We start from the raw sequence: 20,925 nt of genomic DNA, 5'->3' as shown, positions 1-20,925 counted from the left end.
CGGAGAAGAGGAAATGGGAAGATAACAGAGGGATATAGCACAGAGGCACAAAGACAACGGAGAAGAGGAAATGGGAAGATAACATAGGGATATAGCACAGAGGCACAAAGACAACGGAGAAGAAGAGATGGGAAGATAACAGAGGGATATAGCACAGAGGCACAAAGACAACGGAGAAGAGGAGATGGGAAGATAACAGAGGGATATAGCACAGAGGCACAAAGACAACGGAGAAGAGGAAATGGGAAGATAACAGAGGGATATAGCACAGAGGCACAAAGACAACAGAGAAGAGGAAATGGGAAGATAACAGAGGGATATAGCACAGAGGCACAAAGACAACAGAGAAGAGGAGATGGGAAGATAGAGGGATATAGCACAGAGGCACAAAGACTACGGAGAAGAGGAGATGGGAAGATAACAGAGGGATATAGCACAGAGGCACAAAGACAACAGAGAAGAGGAGATGGGAAGATAACAGAGGGATATAGCACAGAGGCACAAAGACAACGGAGAAGAGGAGATGGGAAGATAACAGAGGGATATAGCACAGAGGCACAAAGACAACGGAGAAGAAGAGATGGGAAGATAAGAGGGATATAGCACAGAGGCACAAAGACAACGGAGAAGAAGAGATGGGAAGATAACAGAGGGATATAGCACAGAGGCACAAAGACAACGGAGAAGAGGAGATGGGAAGATGACGTTTGGAGAGAGAGTTCAGTACAGACATAGTATAGTTGAGTGAAAGACAATTGAGAGGGCATTGGGATTGTTTGGCAATGGGGAGGTTTAGAGGTCAATGGGATTGCTTGTGAGAGAGAGAGAGACAGAGACAGAGACACAGAGCGAGACAGAGAGAGACAGAGACCGAGACACAGAGCGAGACAGAGAGAGACACAGAGCGAGACAGAGAGAGACAGAGACCGAGACACAGAGCGAGACAGAGAGAGACAGAGACCGAGACACAGAGCGAGACAGAGAGAGACACAGAGCGAGACAGAGCGAGACAGAGAGAGACACAGAGCGAGACAGAGCGAGACAGAGAGAGACACAGAGCGAGACAGAGAGAGACACAGAGCGAGACAGAGCGAGACAGAGAGCGAGACAGAGCGAGACAGAGAGAGACACAGAGCGAGACAGAGCGAGACAGAGAGAGACACAGAGCGAGACAGAGCGAGACAGAGAGAGACACAGAGAGAGACACAGAGCGAGACACAGCGAGACAGAGACCGAGACACAGAGCGAGACAGAGACCGAGACACAGAGCGAGACAGAGCGAGACAGAGACCGAGACTTGAGCGAGACAGAGACCGAGAGACAGAGCGAGACAGAGACCGAGAGACAGAGCGAGACAGAGACCGAGAGACAGAGCGAGACAGAGACCGAGAGACAGAGCGAGACAGAGACCGAGAGACAGAGCGAGACAGAGACCGAGAGACAGAGCGAGACAGAGACCGAGAGACAGAGCGAGACAGAGACAGAGCAAGACAGACAGACAGAGCGAGACCGACAGACAGAGCGAGACCGACAGACACCGACAGACACCGACAGACCGACAGACAGAGCGAGACCGACAGACACCGACAGACACCGACAGACAGACAGACACCGACAGACAGACAGACACCGACAGACAGACAGACACCGACAGACAGACAGACACCGACAGACACCGACAGACACCGACAGACAGACAGACAGACAGACAGACAGACAGACAGACAGACAGACAGACAGACAGACAGACAGACAGACAGACAGACAGACAGACACAGACAGACAGACAGACACCGACAGACCGACAGACAGAGCGAGACCGACAGACAGACAGACAGACAGACAGACAGACAGACAGACAGACAGACAGACAGACAGACAGACAGACAGACAGACAGACAGACAGACAGACAGACAGACAGACAGACAGACAGACAGACAGACAGACAGACAGACAGACAGACAGACAGACACAGACAGACAGACAGACAGACAGACAGACAGACAGACATTGAGAGAGACATTGAGAGAGAAAGACAGAGAGAGACATTGAGAGAGACAGGGACATTGAGACATTGAGAGAGACAGAGACATTGAGAGAGACAGAGAGAGACATTGAGAGAGACATTGAGACAGAGAGAGACAGACAGAGAGAGAGACAGACAGACAGAGACATTGAGAGAGAGACAGACAGACAGAGACATTGAGAGAGAGACAGAGAGAGAGACAGAGAGACAGTACTCTTCCATTAGCCCAATAACACACCACAGCCCTGGGCTGTTAGTCACACACTCATCCTCTCACTGGTGACGATTCAATTAAAGTCTGCATGTGATCTGATGGTAAAGTGAATGGAAAACAACCTCTTCAATATGTAGAAAGAGGCCACAATATAAAGCAAAGCCAGGCTCATCCAGAACCCTGCTCTGGGCTGTGGGCTGAGGGCTGTGTTATTGGGTAGTACTATAGTATAGAAGCCAGCCAGCCAGTAGTCTAGGATTCACTAGACACCAGGAGACATGAATAACAGAAAAGATAATGGAGCTGGAGGCTTTGGCTCAATCAAGACCAGACTCCCCCATCCTCATCCAGACAGTCAGTCTCTCCCCCCTCCTCGCCTTTTCTCTCTTTGTTGTTCAGCTTTATCTGTTTTGGGGAGAAAGGGAAGGGGGGTATGGGGGTAGTAAATAAAAAATGAAAGCCCCCAAACTGTGGGAGGGAGGATTTTGCACCCCCACCATCATGTTTTATGAGTGCCATGATGTGTGTGTGTTGTCGGAACATGCCAACACAAAGTGTGGCCTCTAGAGGTGACTCAGCTCAGAGGTGAAGAAGGACTCAACTCATCAGGCTGTTGAGTAACAGTGCTGCCTCCAGCACCACCGTCAAGTCCAAACACCACAGATATAAATCTCCCCTCTCACACACACACGCAGGTCCAGGCCACAGCCACAGCCTGCAGTCACCACCATCCACATGGAGAGGAGAGAGGGAGGAAGCTGCCAGAACATAATATACCGTACAGCACCTAACCATAAATAACCAGACCAGAGACACGAGAGACGGCCTGCACTCTAGAGAGACAGCTAGTACTAGAGAGAGACGGTCGGTACTAGAGCGAGACGGTCGGTACTAGAGCGAGACGGTCGGTACTAGAGCGAGACGGTCGGTACTAGAGAGACGGTCGGTACTAGAGAGAGACGGTCGGTACGAGAGAGAGACGGTCGGTACTAGAGAGAGACGGTCGGTACTAGAGAGAGACGGTCGGTACTAGAGAGAGACGGTCGGTACTAGAGAGAGACGGTCGGTACTAGAGAGAGACAGTCTGTCAGTACTAGAGAGAGACAGTCTATACTAGAGAGAGAGCGACGGTCGGTACTAGAGAGAGAGAAACGGTCGGTACCAGAGAGAAAGAGACGGTGGGTACCAGAGAGAGAGACAGTCGGTACTAGAGAGAGACAGTCGGTACTAGAGAGAGAGAGAGAGAGAGAGGCAGTCTGTACTAGAGAGAGAGAGACGGTCAGTACTAGAGAGAGAGACGGTCGGTACTAGAGAGAGGCAGTCGGTACTAGAGAGGCAGTCGGTACTAGAGAGAGGCAGTCGGTACTAGAGAGAGGCAGTCGGTACTAGAGAGAGAGAGTCTGTACTGGAGAGAGGCAGTCTGTACTAGGGAGAGAGACAGTCGGTACTAGAGAGAAGCAGTCGGTACTAGAGAGAAGCAGTCGGTACTAGAGAGAAGCAGCCGGTTCGAGAGAGAGACGGTCGGTACTAGAGAGAGACAGTCTGTACTAAAGAGAGAGAGACAGTCAGTACTAGAGAGAGACAGTCGGTACTAGAGAGGCAGTCTGTACTAGAGAGAGAGAGAGACGGTCGGTACTAGAGAGAGGGAGACGGTCGGTACTAGAGAGAGAGACGGTCGGTACTAGAGAGAGAGAGACGGTCGGTACTAGAGAGAGGCAGTTGGTACTAGAGAGAGACGGTCGGTACTAGAGAGAGACGGTCGGTACTAGAGAGAGACGGTCGGTACTAGAGAGAGACGGTCGGTACTAGAGAGAGACAGTCGGTACTAAAGAGAGACATTCGGAACTAGAGAGAAGCAGTCGGTACTAGAGAGAAGCAGTCAGTACTAGAGAGAGGCAGTCGGTACTAGAGAGAGAGACGGTCGATACAAGAGAGAGAGACGGTCGGTACTAGAGAGAGACAGTCGGTACTAGAGAGAAGCAGTCGGTACTAGAGAGAAGCAGTCTGTACTAGAGAGAGGCAGTCGGTACTAGAGAGAGAGACAGTCGGTACTAGAGAGAAGCAGTCGGTACTAGAGAGAAGCAGTCGGTACTAGAGAGAAGCAGTCGGTACTAGAGAGAAGCAGTCGGTACTAGAGAGAGACGGTCGGTACTAGAGAGAGGCAGTCGGTACTAGAGAGAGGCAGTCGGTACTAGAGAGAGGCAGTCGGTACTAGAGAGAGGCAGTCGGTACTAGAGAGACAGACAGTCGGTACTAGAGAGACAGTCGGTACTAGAGAGACAGTCGGTACTAGAGAGACAGTCGGTACTAGAGAGAAGCAGTCGGTACTAGAGACGCAGTCGGTACTAGAGAGACGCAGTCGGTACTAGAGAGAGACAGTCGGTACTAGAGAGAGAGAGAGACGGTCGGTACTAGAGAGAGATGTCGGTACTAGAGAGAGACAGTCGGTACTAGAGAGAGACAGTCGGTACTAGAGAGAGACAGTCGGAACTAGAGAGAAGCAGTCGGTACTAGAGAGAGAGACGGTCGGTACTAGAGAGAGAGAGACGGTCGGTACTAGAGAGAGACAGTCGGTACTAGAGAGACAGTCGGTACTAGAGAGACAGTCGGTACTAGAGAGAGGCAGTCGGTACTAGAGAGAAGCAGTCGGTACTAGAGAGAAGCAGTCGGTACTAGAGAGAAGCAGTCGGTACTAGAGAGAGGCAGTCTGTACTAGAGAGAGAGACGGTCGGTACTAGAGAGAGGCAGTCTGTACTAGAGAGAGAGAGAGACGGTCGGTACTAGAGAGACGGTCGGTACTAGAGAGAAGCAGTCGGTACTAGAGAGAGGCAGTCGGTACTAGAGAGAGAGAGACGGTCGGTACTAGAGAGAGAGAGACGGTCGGTACTAGAGAGAGAGAGACGGTCGGTACTAGAGAGAGACAGTCGGTACTAGAGACAGTCGGTACTAGAGAGAGACAGTCGGTACTAGAGAGAGACAGTCGGTACTAGAGAGAGACAGTCGGTACTAGAGAGAAGCAGTCGGTACTAGAGACAGGCAGTCTGTACTAGAGAGAGACGGCACTAGAGAGAGGCAGTCTGTAGAGACAGTCGGTACTAGAGAGACAGTCGGTACTAGAGAGAAGCAGCCGGTACTAGAGAGAGGCAGTCGGTACTAGAGAGAGAGAGGCGGTCGGTACTAGAGAGAGAGAGGCGGTCGGTACTAGAGAGAGAGGTCGGTCGGTACTAGAGAGAGACGGTCGGTACTAGAGAGAGAGACAGTCGGTACTAGAGAGAGAGAGAGACGTCGGTACTAGAGAGAAACAGTCGGTACTAGAGAGAGACAGTCGGTACTAGAGAGAGACAATCGGTACTAGAGAGAAGCAGTCGGTACTAGAGAGAGACGGTCAGTACTAGAGAGAGAGAGACAGTCGGTACTAGAGAGAGACCGTCGGTACTAGAGAGAGACAGTCGGTACTAGAGAGAGACAGTCGGTACTAGAGAGAGACAGTCGGAACTAGAGAGAAGCAGTCGGTACTAGAGAGAAGCAGTCGGTACTAGAGAGAAGCAGTCGGTACTAGAGAGAAGCGGTCGGTACTAGAGAGAGACGGTCGGTACTAGAGAGAGACAGTCGGTACTAGAGAGAGACAGTCGGTACTAGAGAGACAGTCGGTACTAGAGAGACAGTCGGTACTAGAGAGACAGTCGGTACTAGAGAGAAGCAGTCGGTACTAGAGAGAAGCAGTCGGTACTAGAGAGACGCAGTCGGTACTAGAGAGAGAGAGACGGTCGGTACTAGAGAGAGAGAGACGGTCGGTACTAGAGAGAGAGAGACGGTCGGTACTAGAGAGAGACGTCGGTACTAGAGAGAGACGTCGGTACTAGAGAGAGACAGTCGGTACTAGAGAGAGACAGTCGGAACTAGAGAGAAGCAGTCGGTACTAGAGAGAGAGACAGTCGGTACTAGAGAGAGACAGTCGGTACTAGAGAGAGACAGTCAGTACTAGAGAGAGACAGTCGGTACTAGAGAGACAGTCGGTAATAGAGAGAGGCAGTCGGTACTAGAGAGAAGCAGTCGGTACTAGAGAGAAGCAGTCGGTACTAGAGAGAAGCAGTCGGTACTAGAGAGAGGCAGTCTGTACTAGAGAGAGAGAGACGGTCGGTACTAGAGAGAGGCAGTCTGTACTAGAGAGAGAGAGACGGTCGGTACTAGAGAGAGGCAGTCTGTACTAGAGAGAGAGAGACAGTCGGTACTAGAGAGAAGCAGTCTGTACTAGAGAGAAGCAGTCGGTACTAGAGAGAAGCAGTCGGTATTAGAGAGAGGCAGTCGGTACTAGAGAGAGAGACAGTCGGTACTAGAGAGAGACATTCGGTACTAGAGAGAGACAGTCGGTACTAGAGAGAGACAGTCGGTACTAGAGAGAAGCAGTCGGTACTAGAGAGAAGCAGTCGGTACTAGAGAGAAGCAGTCGGTACTAGAGACAGGCAGTCTGTACTAGAGAGAGAGACGGTCGGTACTAGAGAGAGGCAGTCTGTACTAGAGAGAGAGAGACGGTCGGTACTAGAGAGATACAGTCGGTACTAGAGAGAGACAGTCGGTACTAGAGAGAAGCAGCCGGTAATAGAGAGAAGCAGCCGGTACTAGAGAGAGGCAGCCGGTACTAGAGAGAGAGAGAGGCAGTCGGTACTAGAGAGAGAGAGGCGGTCGGTACTAGAGAGAGAGACGGTCGGTACTAGAGAGAGAGACGGTCGGTACTAGAGAGAGAGAGAGAGACGTCGGTACTAGAGAGAAACAGTCGGTACTAGAGAGAGACAGTCGGTACTAGAGAGAGACAATCGGTACTAGAGAGAGACGGTCGGTACTAGAGAGAGAGAGAGATGTCGGTACTAGAGAGAGACAGTCGGTACTAGATAGAGACAGTCGGTACTAGATAGAGACAGTCGGTACTAGAGAGAGACAGTCAGTACTAGAGAGAGACAGTCGGTACTAGAGAGAGACAGTCGGAACTAGAGAGAAGCAGCCGGTACTAGAGAGAGACAGTCGGTACTAGAGAGAGACAGTCGGAACTAGAGAGAAGCAGCCGGTACTAGAGAGAGAGACTGTCGGTACTAGAGAGAGAGAGACGGTCGGTACTAGAGAGAGACAGTCGGTACTAGAGAGAGACAGTCTGTACTAGAGAGAGACAGTCTGTACTAGAGAGGCAGTCGGTACTAGAGAGAGACGGTCGGTACTAGAGAGAGACAGTGGGTACTAGAGAGACAGTGGGTACTAGAGAGAAGCAGTCGGTACTAGAGACAGGCAGTCTGTACTAGAGAGAGAGAGTCGGTACTAGAGAGAGGCAGTCTGTACTAGAGAGAGAGAGACGGTCGGTACTAGAGAGATAGTCGGTACTAGAGAGAGACAGTCGGTACTAGAGAGAAGCAGCCGGTAATAGAGAGAAGCAGCCGGTACTAGAGAGAGGCAGCCGGTACTAGAGAGAGAGAGAGGCAGTCGGTACTAGAGAGAGAGAGGCGGTCGGTACTAGAGAGAGAGACGGTCGGTACTAGAGAGAGAGACGGTCGGTACTAGAGAGAGAGAGAGAGACGTCGGTACTAGAGAGAAACAGTCGGTACTAGAGAGACAGTCGGTACTAGAGAGACAGTCGGTACTAGAGAGACAGTCGGTACTAGAGAGAAGCAGTCGGTACTAGAGACGCAGTCGGTACTAGAGAGACGCAGTCGGTACTAGAGAGAGACAGTCGGTACTAGAGAGAGAGAGAGACGGTCGGTACTAGAGAGAGATGTCGGTACTAGAGAGAGACAGTCGGTACTAGAGAGAGACAGTCGGTACTAGAGAGAGACAGTCGGAACTAGAGAGAAGCAGTCGGTACTAGAGAGAGAGACGGTCGGTACTAGAGAGAGAGAGACGGTCGGTACTAGAGAGAGACAGTCGGTACTAGAGAGACAGTCGGTACTAGAGAGACAGTCGGTACTAGAGAGAGGCAGTCGGTACTAGAGAGAAGCAGTCGGTACTAGAGAGAAGCAGTCGGTACTAGAGAGAAGCAGTCGGTACTAGAGAGAGGCAGTCTGTACTAGAGAGAGAGACGGTCGGTACTAGAGAGAGGCAGTCTGTACTAGAGAGAGAGAGACGGTCGGTACTAGAGAGAGACGGTCGGTACTAGAGAGAAGCAGTCGGTACTAGAGAGAGGCAGTCGGTACTAGAGAGAGAGAGACGGTCGGTACTAGAGAGAGAGAGACGGTCGGTACTAGAGAGAGAGAGACGGTCGGTACTAGAGAGAGACAGTCGGTACTAGAGACAGTCGGTACTAGAGAGAGACAGTCGGTACTAGAGAGAGACAGTCGGTACTAGAGAGAGACAGTCGGTACTAGAGAGAAGCAGTCGGTACTAGAGACAGGCAGTCTGTACTAGAGAGAGAGACGGTCGGCACTAGAGAGAGGCAGTCTGTACTAGAGAGAGAGACGGTCGGTACTAGAGAGAAGCAGCCGGTACTAGAGAGAGGCAGCCGGTACTAGAGAGAGAGAGAGGCAGTCGGTACTAGAGAGAGAGAGGCGGTCGGTACTAGAGAGAGAGAGGCGGTCGGTACTAGAGAGAGAGAGACGGTCGGTACTAGAGAGAGAGAGACGGTCGGTACTAGAGAGAGAGAGAGACGTCGGTACTAGAGAGAAACAGTCGGTACTAGAGAGAGACAGTCGGTACTAGAGAGAGACAATCGGTACTAGAGAGAAGCAGTCGGTACTAGAGAGAGACGGTCAGTACTAGAGAGAGAGAGACAGTCGGTACTAGAGAGAGACCGTCGGTACTAGAGAGAGACAGTCGGTACTAGAGAGAGACAGTCGGTACTAGAGAGAGACAGTCGGAACTAGAGAGAAGCAGTCGGTACTAGAGAGAAGCAGTCGGTACTAGAGAGAAGCAGTCGGTACTAGAGAGAAGCGGTCGGTACTAGAGAGAGACGGTCGGTACTAGAGAGAGACAGTCGGTACTAGAGAGAGACAGTCGGTACTAGAGAGACAGTCGGTACTAGAGAGACAGTCGGTACTAGAGAGACAGTCGGTACTAGAGAGAGAAGCAGTCGGTACTAGAGAGAAGCAGTCGGTACTAGAGAGACGCAGTCGGTACTAGAGAGAGAGAGACGGTCGGTACTAGAGAGAGAGACGGTCGGTACTAGAGAGAGAGAGACGGTCGGTACTAGAGAGAGACGTCGGTACTAGAGAGAGACGTCGGTACTAGAGAGAGACAGTCGGTACTAGAGAGAGACAGTCGGAACTAGAGAGAAGCAGTCGGTACTAGAGAGAGACAGTCGGTACTAGAGAGAGACAGTCGGTACTAGAGAGAGACAGTCAGTACTAGAGAGAGACAGTCGGTACTAGAGAGACAGTCGGTAATAGAGAGAGGCAGTCGGTACTAGAGAGAAGCAGTCGGTACTAGAGAGAAGCAGTCGGTACTAGAGAGAAGCAGTCGGTACTAGAGAGAGGCAGTCTGTACTAGAGAGAGAGACGGTCGGTACTAGAGAGAGGCAGTCTGTACTAGAGAGAGAGAGACGGTCGGTACTAGAGAGAGGCAGTCTGTACTAGAGAGAGAGAGACAGTCGGTACTAGAGAGAAGCAGTCTGTACTAGAGAGAAGCAGTCGGTACTAGAGAGAAGCAGTCGGTATTAGAGAGAGGCAGTCGGTACTAGAGAGAGAGACAGTCGGTACTAGAGAGAGACATTCGGTACTAGAGAGAGACAGTCGGTACTAGAGAGAGACAGTCGGTACTAGAGAGAAGCAGTCGGTACTAGAGAGAAGCAGTCGGTACTAGAGAGAAGCAGTCGGTACTAGAGACAGGCAGTCTGTACTAGAGAGAGAGACGGTCGGTACTAGAGAGAGGCAGTCTGTACTAGAGAGAGAGACGGTCGGTACTAGAGAGATACAGTCGGTACTAGAGAGAGACAGTCGGTACTAGAGAGAAGCAGCCGGTAATAGAGAGAAGCAGCCGGTACTAGAGAGAGGCAGCCGGTACTAGAGAGAGAGAGAGGCAGTCGGTACTAGAGAGAGAGAGGCGGTCGGTACTAGAGAGAGAGACGGTCGGTACTAGAGAGAGAGACGGTCGGTACTAGAGAGAGAGAGAGAGACGTCGGTACTAGAGAGAAACAGTCGGTACTAGAGAGAGACAGTCGGTACTAGAGAGAGACAATCGGTACTAGAGAGAGACGGTCGGTACTAGAGAGAGAGAGATGTCGGTACTAGAGAGAGACAGTCGGTACTAGATAGAGACAGTCGGTACTAGATAGAGACAGTCGGTACTAGAGAGAGACAGTCAGTACTAGAGAGAGACAGTCGGTACTAGAGAGAGACAGTCGGAACTAGAGAGAAGCAGCCGGTACTAGAGAGAGACAGTCGGTACTAGAGAGAGACAGTCGGAACTAGAGAGAAGCAGCCGGTACTAGAGAGAGAGACTGTCGGTACTAGAGAGAGAGAGACGGTCGGTACTAGAGAGAGACAGTCGGTACTAGAGAGAGACAGTCTGTACTAGAGAGAGACAGTCTGTACTAGAGAGGCAGTCGGTACTAGAGAGAGACGGTCGGTACTAGAGAGAGACAGTGGGTACTAGAGAGACAGTGGGTACTAGAGAGAAGCAGTCGGTACTAGAGACAGGCAGTCTGTACTAGAGAGAGAGACGGTCGGTACTAGAGAGAGGCAGTCTGTACTAGAGAGAGAGAGACGGTCGGTACTAGAGAGATAGTCGGTACTAGAGAGAGACAGTCGGTACTAGAGAGAAGCAGCCGGTAATAGAGAGAAGCAGCCGGTACTAGAGAGAGGCAGCCGGTACTAGAGAGAGAGAGAGGCAGTCGGTACTAGAGAGAGAGAGGCGGTCGGTACTAGAGAGAGAGACGGTCGGTACTAGAGAGAGAGACGGTCGGTACTAGAGAGAGAGAGAGAGACGTCGGTACTAGAGAGAAACAGTCGGTACTAGAGAGAGACAGTCGGTACTAGAGAGAGACAATCGGTACTAGAGAGAGACAATCGGTACTAGAGAGAGAGAGAGATGTCGGTACTAGAGAGAGACAGTCGGTACTAGATAGAGACAGTCGGTACTAGATAGAGACAGTCGGTACTAGAGAGAGACAGTCAGTACTAGAGAGAGACAGTCGGTACTAGAGAGAGACAGTCGGAACTAGAGAGAAGCAGCCGGTACTAGAGAGAGACAGTCGGTACTAGAGAGAGACAGTCGGAACTAGAGAGAAGCAGCCGGTACTAGAGAGAGAGACTGTCGGTACTAGAGAGAGAGAGACGGTCGGTACTAGAGAGAGACAGTCGGTACTAGAGAGAGACAGTCTGTACTAGAGAGAGACAGTCTGTACTAGAGAGGCAGTCGGTACTAGAGAGAGACGGTCGGTACTAGAGAGAGACAGTGGGTACTAGAGAGACAGTGGGTACCGGAGAGAGACGGTGGGTACTAGAGAGAGGCAGTCTGTACTAGAGAGAGACAGTCGGGACTATAGCTTTGGAATAAGTGGTGCCTCATTGGGCATGTAGCACCTCCTGTCTCTTTACCAGAGGGAGTTGTGTACTGTGAAGGGAGGAAGGGGGGTTCTGCTGTGTCTGACTACAGTAACCGACAGGGCCAGGATCATCTCTAAGAGTAATGGAATAGAATGAAAGAGAGAAGGAGAGAGAAGGTGTCACGCCATGGCCTTAGTATTTTGTGTATTCGTTATTATTTTGGGTCAGGCCAGGGTGTGACATGGGTATTTATGTGGTGTGTTTTGTCTAGGTTTTTTTTGTAGGTTATGGGATTGTGGTTTTGTGAAGTAGTCTAGGTAAGTCTATGGTTGCCTAGAGTGGTTCTCAATCAGAGGCAAGTGTTTATCGTTCTCTCTGATTGGGAACCATATTTAGGCAGCCATATTCTTTGAGTGTTTTGTGGGTGATTGTTCCTGTCTCTGTGTTTGTTGCACCAGATAGGGCTGTTTCAGTTTTTCACGTTTCTTGTTTTTGTATATTGTTCGTATTCTTCATCTTTATTAAAGATGTTTATAAATAACCACGCTGCGTTTTGGTCCGCCTCTCCTTCGATGGAAGAAAACCGTAACAGAATCAACCACGCAACAGGACCAAGCGGCGTGGTGACAGGCAGCGGCAGCAGGAGAAGCGAAATCAAGATTTCTGGACTTGGGAGGAAATTTTGGACGGAAAAGGACCCTAGGCACAGCCAGGAGAATATCGCCGCCCCAAAGAAGAGCTGGAGGAGAAGAAGGCGGAGAGGCGCTGGTATGAGGAGGCAGCACGGCGGCGCGGATGGAAGCCCGAGAGTCAGCCCCAAATGTTTTAATGGGGGGGGAAACAGGGAGAGTGTGGCAGAGTCAGGAGTCAGACCTGAGCCAACTCCCCCTGTTTATCTTAAGGAGCCAAGGAGGAAACCAGAACCAGAGCCGGTGTTGGAGGTGAGCGAAGCAGATGAGTTAATGAAGGAGTTAATGGGGAAATTGGAGGAGAGAGCTATGAGGGAGTTGCTGTGTTGGTGCATGAGGCACGGAAATCGCCCGACGGAGCATGTCTGGGACTTGATGGCACCTGGGTCAGCTCTCCATACTCGTCCTGAGGTGTGTGCTAGTCGGCTGGTGAAGATTGTGCCAGCCTCACGCACCAGGCCTCCTGTGCACCTCCCTAGCCTTGCACGTCCTGTGCCAGCTCAGCGCTACAGTGCGCCTAGCAGTGCTAACCGTGGCGGGCGTGGTACTGGTCAGGCACAGTGTTATGCGGTGGAACGCACGGTGTCCCCAGTAGGCGTGCTTAGCCCGGTACGCTACATCTCAGCTCCTCACATCTGCCGGGCTAGGGTGAAGATCCAGCCAGAGCGGTTGGTGCCAGCCCTGCTCTCAAGATCTCTAGTACGCCTTCACGTTCCGGTCCATCCAGTGCCACCTCCACACACCAGCCCTCAGGTGGCAGCTCCCCGCACCAATCTTCCTGTGCGTGTCCTCGGCCCAGTACCACCAGTGCCAGCACCACGCACCAGGCCTACAGTGTGCTTTGCCTGTCCAGCGCTGCCAGAGCTTTTCTCCTGTCCAGAGCTTACCTGAGTCTCCCGCCTGTCCAGCGCCGCCAGAGTCTCCCGTCTGTCTAGCGCCGCCAGAGTCTCCCGTCTGTCTAGCGCCGCCAGAGTCTCCCGTCTGTCTAGCGCCGCCAGAGTCTCCCGTCTGTCTAGCGCCGCCAGAGTCTCCCGTCTGTCTAGCGCCGCCAGAGTCTCCCGTCTGTCTAGCGCCGCCAGAGTCTCCCGTCTGTCTAGCGCCGCCAGTCTCCCGTCTGTCTAGAGCCGCCAGAGTCTCCCGTCTGTCTAGCGCCGCCAGAGTCTCCCGTCTGTCATGAGCCGCCAGAGTCTCCAGTCTGTCATGAGCCGCCAGAGTCTCCCGTCTGTCATGAGCCGCCAGAGTCTCCCGTCTGTCATGAGCCGCCAGAGTCTCCCGTCTGTCATGAGCCGCCAGAGTCTCCCGTCTGTCATGAGCCGCCAGAGCAGCCAGAGCCGCCAGTCAGCATGGAGCAGCCAGAGCCGCCAGTCAGAATGGAGCAGCCAGAGCCGCCAGTTAGCATGGAGCAGCCAGAGCCGCCAGTCAGCATGGAGCAGCCAGAGCCGCCAGTCAGCATGGAGCAGCCAGAGCCGTCAGTCAGCATGGACCCGCCAGAGCTGCCAGTCAGCCAGGATCCGCCAGAGCCGCCAGGATCCGCCAGTCAGCCTAGATCTGACAGATCCGCCAGTCGGCCAGGACCCGCCAGTCGGCCAGGATCCGCCATTCAGCCAGGATCCGCCATTCAGCCAGGATCCGCCATTCAGCCAGGATCCGCCAGTCAGCCAGGATCCGTCAGTCAGCCTAGATCCGTCAGTCAGCCTAGATCTGCCAGATCCGCCAGTCGGCCAGGACCCGCCATTCAGCCAGGATCCGCCATTCAGCCAGGATCCGCCATTCAGACAGGATCCGCCAGTCAGCCAGGATCTGCGAGAGCCGGCAACCTGCCTGAGCTTCCCCTCAGTCCCGAGCTACCCCTCAGTCCCGAGCTACCCCTCAGTCAGGAGCTGCCCCTCAGTCAGGAGCTGCCCCTCAGTCCAGTGGGGCCCTTTGTTAGGGTTACTAGGCCAAGGTCGGCGGCGAGGGTCACCAATCTAAGGACGCGGAGTAAGAGGACTAAGACTATGTTGGAGTGGGGTCCACGTCCCGCGCTAGAGCCACCACCGTGGTCAGACGCCCACCCAGACCCTCCCCTATGGGTTTAGGTGTGCAGCTGGGATTCCACACCTTTGGGGGGGGGGGGGTACTGTCACGCCTTGGCCTTACTATTTTGTGTCTTCTTTATTATTTTGGTCAGGCCAGGGTGTGACATGGGTATTTATGTGGTGTGTTTTGTCTAGGGGTTTTTTGTAGGTTATGGGATTGTGGTTTAGTGAAGTAGTCTAGGTAAGTCTATGGTTGCCTAGAGTGGTTCTCAATCAGAGGCAGGTGTTTATCGTTGTCTCTGATTGGGAACCATATTTAGGCAGCCATATTCTTTGAGTGTTTCGTGGGTGATTGTTCCTGTCTCTGTGTTTGTTGCACCAGATAGGGCTGTTTCGGTTTTTCACGTTTCTTGTTTTTGTATATTGTTCGTATTTTTCATCTTTATTAAAGATGTTTATAAATAACCACACTGCATTTTGGTCCGCCTCTCCTTCGATGGAAGAAAACTGTAACAGAAGGAGAGAGATAGAGGGGGAGGAAGAGAGAGTGTAATCCCTCTGATCAATCTAGCCTGACTGAGAGGTGATAAAATAATCTGACATAAAAAATGCATGTGAGTAGCATCTCTGCAAACAGCCTAGTGATCAGGACAGCTTCTAAAATATAAATAAACCATGTCTGTCTATTGGTGGATAGGAAACATGTTTGCTCCAGTCCAAAGCCGATGGAGGGACCTCAGAGTAAGGCCTACTGTAAAGACAAAGGCCTACTGTAAAGACGGAGGCCTACTGTAAAGACGGAGGCCTACTGTAAAGACGGAGGCCTACTGTAAAGACAAAGGCCTACTGTAAAGACTGAGGTATCTTACACATATCACAACGCAAATAGAAAGATATCAAGTTTGATAATGCGATACTAAATACGGCTTACCTGGAGGCTTCTTAATTAATTTAATAGAGTATCATAGACTGATCTTACCATTATGTCAGCATATAATAGTGGAGTTACCGTGAGCTGCACTCCAGGGCTTCCTCACACAAAGAGAGTCTGAAGAAAGAGCACAAGTAGGGGAGACTAGACATGCAGGGAAAGAAAGTGATATTTTGTGTGAATAAAACCAGCTGCTGAGGCTCAGACTAGGGATGAACACAAGTGCTGTCACGATACAAGAATTTTGACTTGGATGCTGATACCAGGTTTAGTATCACGAGTGGTGGAACGGTCTAAGGCACTGCATCTCAGTGGTTCGATTCCAGGCTGTACCACATCCGGCCGTGATTGGGAGTCCCATAAGGCGGCGCATAATTTGCCCAGCAACGTCCGGGTTTGGCCGTCATTGTAAATAAGAATATGTTTTTAACTGACTTGCCTAGTTAAATAAAGGTTACATTTAAAAAACACTCTATACCTAAACGATAACACGGCAAAAAAAGCAGAGAGAGAATGTAATTTTTCCCCGTTTGTTCAGCTTTTTAAAAGATAAAAAAACTACATTGGATGTTCTAAATCCACAACAATGACTAAACCACATCAGAGGATTACTTTTGAAGTCTGTGAAAAATGGAAGTCGTTAATATGTTATAGTGTATATACCCTTTAATTCAAGTGCAGACGTTCAGCACTGTTGTTTGGTTAGCAGTGTTTCTGTAGTGCATGTGTGATGGGAGTTTGCAAAACTATTGGCCACTGAATTGATGCAAATAATCATGATTTTGCCAGGTAGGCTACTGGGAAAAGCTTTCCATCGACCAGACGGTTATCATTAGCATCCATAATGGTTTCACAAAGTGATAGACATACGAGCACCGCACACAGACAGGGGAATACGAAAGCCTGATGCATTCTGGTCATGTGTTATGATGTGTTATGTGTTGTGATAAATTGGGCAAATTAATAAATGATCTATTAAGTTCAATACATTTAGTTCATTTCCAAACGTGAGACATATTTGATAGAACCAAAAGTAACCAAATTTGAGTACCGAACCATTTTTCATGATGTAATATTGAGTACAGAAGTGTTGGTGAACCGCGACCCAAATCACTTGATTTCCTAAGTGCTTCTGCAAGCACTTTACACCTTTATGAGAGTCACACACAAAGCAGAGTATACACACACACACCCTCCCTCTCTTTCGTGAACCTTCAGTTGAGATCTCTCTAAACCTAGATGAAACCCGTGTGACGTTGGTCTCATTAGGCCTGCCTTAGGGCCACTTAACCCAGTGAATCCTGCCTCTATCCTCTGAGGTAGAGCTTGGTTTCCTACCCCTAATGCAGCAGGGTTTATATGGGCCATGGGGTCGGGATGTATTAAGTCACTTGGGCCAGGGACTTTACACAGAGCCCAGCCATGAAAGAGGGACATCAGGAGAGGGAGAGAGGGAGGTGAGAGACCGGAGGTACACAATCCCTCCTCTGTCCTTCCCTTCAATTCTCTCTCCTGTTCTCCCCCTGGCAGGACGTGAGAGTCCAGAAGAGAGAAAGGCCCTTGAAAAGGCTCTGTGTTCAAAGCACGCAGGTCTCTCCTCCTGTCAACCCCAACGTCTCTCCCTCTCCCCCTCTCTAGAAGAGAACAGGGACACCTCTTACCTTATCACTCTAGCACACCACTCCAATGAAAGAAAGAGAGAGAGAGGGAGAGAGATAGAGGATGAGAGAGAGGAGGGAGATATTTATGGAGGGAGATGGAGAGGGTCTGACCTGTCTCCAATCAGGCCCCTTAGTACCAGGTTGGAGTGCTGTCATCCTTGCAGACTGGAATGCACTGGGGTAGTATATCACCCACCTCAAACAAACACACTCACGCATGCACACACACACATAAAAATCAAATCAAATCAAATTTTATTTGTCACATACACATGGTTAGCAGATGTTAATGCGAGTGTAGCGAAATGCTTGTGCTTCTAGTTCCGACAATGCAGTGATAACCAACAAGTAATCTAACTAACAATTCCAAAACTACTGTCTTATACACAGTGTAAGGGGATAAGGAACATGTACATAAGGATATATGAATGAGTGATGGTACAGAGCAGCATACAGTAGATGGTATCGAGTACAGTATATACATATGAGATGAGTGTGTAGACAAAGTAAACAAAGTGGCATAGTTAAAGTGGCTAGTGATACATGTGTTACATAAGGATGCAGTCGATGATGTAGAGTACAGTATATACATATGCATATGAGATGAATAATGTAGGGTAAGTAACATTATATAAGGTAGCATTGTTTAAAGTGGCTAGTGATATATTTACATCATTTCCCATCAATTCCCATTATTAAAATGGCTGGAGTTGGGTCAGTGTCAATGACAGTGTGTTGGCAGCAGCCACTCAGTGTTAGTGGTGGCTGTTTAACAGTCTGATGGCCTTGAGATAGAAGCTGTTTTTCAGTCTCTCGGTCCCAGCTTTGATGCACCTGTACTGACCTCGCCTTCTGGATGATAGCGGGGTGAACAGGCAGTGGTTCGGGTGGTTGATGTCCTTGATGATCTTTATGGCCTTCCTGTAACAACGGGTGGTGTAGGTGTCCTGGAGGGCAGGTAGTTTGCCCCCGGTGATGCGTTGTGCAGTCCTCACTACCCTCTGGAGAGCCTTACGGTTGAGGGCGGAGCAGTTGCCGTACCAGGCGGTGATACAGCCCGCCAGGATGCTCTCGATTGTGCATCTGTAGAAGTTTGAGTGCTTTTGGTGACAAGCCGAATTTCTTCAGCCTCCTGAGGTTGAATAGGCGCTGCTGCGCCTTCTTCACGACGCTGTCAGTGTGAGTGGACCAATTCAGTTTGTCTGTGATGTGTATGCCGAGGAACTTAAAACTAGCTACCCTCTCCACTACTGTTCCATCGATGTGGATAGGGGGGTGTTCCCTCTGCTGTTTCCTGAAGTCCACAATCATCTCCTTAGTTTTGTTGACGTTGAGTGTGAGGTTATTTTCCTGACACCACACTCCGAGGGCCCTCACCTCCTCCCTGTAGGCCGTCTCGTCGTTGTTGGTAATCAAGCCTACCACTGTTGTGTCGTCCGCAAACTTGATGATTGAGTTGGAGGCGTGCGTGGCCACGCAGTCGTGGGTGAACAGGGAGTACAGGAGAGGGCTCAGAACGCACCCTTGTGGGGCCCCCGTGTTGAGGATCAGCGGGGAGGAGATGTTGTTGCCTACCCTCACCACCTGGGGGCGGCCTGTCAGGAAGTCCAGTACCCAGTTGCACAGGGCGGGGTCGAGACCCAGGGTCGAGCTTGATGACGAGCTTGGAGGGTACTATGGTGTTGAATGCCGAGCTGTAGTCGATGAACAGCATTCTCACATAGGTATTCCTCTTGTCCAGGTGGGTTAGGGCAGTGTGCAGTGTGGTTGAGATTGCATCGTCTGTGGACCTATTTGGGCAGTAAGCAAATTGGAGTGGGTCTAGGGTGTCAGGTAGGGTGGAGGTGATATGGTCCTTGACTAGTCTCTCAAAGCACTTCATGATGACGGAAGTGAGTGCTACGGGGCGGTAGTCGTTTAGCTCAGTTACCTTAGCTTTCTTGGGAACAGGAACAATGGTGGCCCTCTTGAAGCATGTGGGAACAGCAGACTGGTATAGGGATTGATTGAATATGTCCGTAAACACACCGGCCAGCTGGTCTGCGCATGCTCTGAGGGCGCGGCTGGGGATGCCGTCTGGGCCTGCAGCCTTGCGAGGGTTAACACGTTTAAATGTCTTACTCACCTCAGCTGCAGTGAAGGAGAGACCGCATGTTTCCGTTGCAGGCCGTGTCAGTGGCACTATATTGTCCTCAAAGCGGGCAAAAAAGTTATTTAATCTGCCTGGGAGCAAGACATCCTGGTCCGTGACTGGGCTGGATTTCATCTTGTAGTCCGTGATTGACTGTAGACCCTGCCACATGCCTCTTGTGTCTGAGCCATTGAATTGAGATTCCACTTTGTCTCTGTACTGACGCTTAGCTTGTTTAATAGCCTTACATACACAGAGACAGACAGACCTGCTCACACACAAGCAAGCAAACACACACAGGCTCACACACAGACACACACACACAAGCAAGCAAACACACATGCTCACACGCATGCACATGCACGCACACACACACACACCTCCCCAGCCAGACCAGGGACAGTGAGAGAGTTACAGCCTCTCAGAGCCAAGGCATCATCCTGTCAAATGACATTCCTGCTGATAGTGTCACATTCCCCAAGGTGACCTGGCCAGTCTACTATCGCTCTGTCTATCTGACTGGCTGGCTGGCTGACTGACTGACTGAGAGGTTAGAGGCTAATAACTTCCTTCCAATCTGGGCTGTGTGCTAATCGTTTCAGCAAACAGAGTGGCCTGGCCTTGGTCATCTAGGCACGGCATCAATGCAGCTGGGCCCTATAGCTCTGTGTAGTATAGTAGTAGAGCCAATGAAATGGCTCGGAAACACGGGAACTAAGACATCACTTTTAGATACATTTCAATGGTGAGGTCTTTTTTGGAAGCCTTTGGTATCTGTCCTATGTTCCTTTATAAGTCAATGGATTTTATATGACAGTACAAGCCGTCTGAATGAAAACACTTACAGGGAGTTTTTATGAGCGCAGGTTCAGACACGCGGTTCCATTCTCTTAAATGCACGGTCTTTCTCTCTCTCTCACACACACACACACACACACACACACAACACAGCTCCCTGTGGGAGGAAGGTGTGTCATGCACTTCTAACATGCATGGATGTCAGCTTCTATGGTAGTTTGGAAACAGAGCAGGCTTTCTGCCCAGCTCTCAGAGGGAGAGTTAGTAGTGTATAGTCCTCTCCTGCCAGGGTTGGTTCTTTCCCTCCATTGCTTCAGATGACAGGGGTGTGTTGACGGGTCCTGGCAGTACTGCCCTCTGTGGACACACAGGCCAGGGATCCAACCAGTCCCCCACAGACAGGCACAGCCATTCAGCCCAGGCCATTCCAGTGCTGCTCTCCATGGAAACTGCACCCCAAACACAGACCAAAAGCTGGAAAAGTTCATGGAGACTCAAATACTAATTTGTCTCACAGGGTTGCAGAAAAGAGACCCTTTTATATATTACAGCACCAGTGTTTGTTCAGCATGCCTTTGACACACACACACACACACACACACACACACACACACACACACACACACACACACACACACACACACACACACACACACACACACACACACACACACACACACACACACACACACACACACACACACACACACACACACACACATTCTCTCATGCATGCTAGCACATACACATAAACGGAGAGAGGGCAAATAAAGTCTACGGAAATGGGATGAATGGGCGCCAAGCACACTCTCACGGTCACACACACACATCTTAATAACAGTTGCGTGAGCTGACCAGTTGGTCAGTTTATTAGGTACACCACCCCGCTCACAAAAAATCTCCTCCAGACAGTGAGTCACATGGCCGTGGATGACTTCATAAAGCAGGCAGACAGGCACCAAGGAATTGAGTTACTGCTCGATTAAACGTTAGAA

General features: G+C 50.6%; 1 protein-coding gene across 9 annotated transcripts in view; it reads right to left on the bottom strand.

Moving 5' to 3' along the window:
• LOC123998621 (caskin-2-like) overlaps positions 1 to 20,925 on the bottom strand; it is a 115,708-nt gene that overhangs the window by 48,714 nt on the left and 46,069 nt on the right. The window lies entirely within an intron of this gene.

Source organism: Oncorhynchus gorbuscha, linkage group LG16, assembly GCF_021184085.1.
Source record: "Oncorhynchus gorbuscha isolate QuinsamMale2020 ecotype Even-year linkage group LG16, OgorEven_v1.0, whole genome shotgun sequence".
NCBI classification, from domain to species: domain Eukaryota; kingdom Metazoa; phylum Chordata; class Actinopteri; order Salmoniformes; family Salmonidae; genus Oncorhynchus; species Oncorhynchus gorbuscha.
This window is presented reverse-complemented; position numbering and strand designations above follow the sequence as displayed.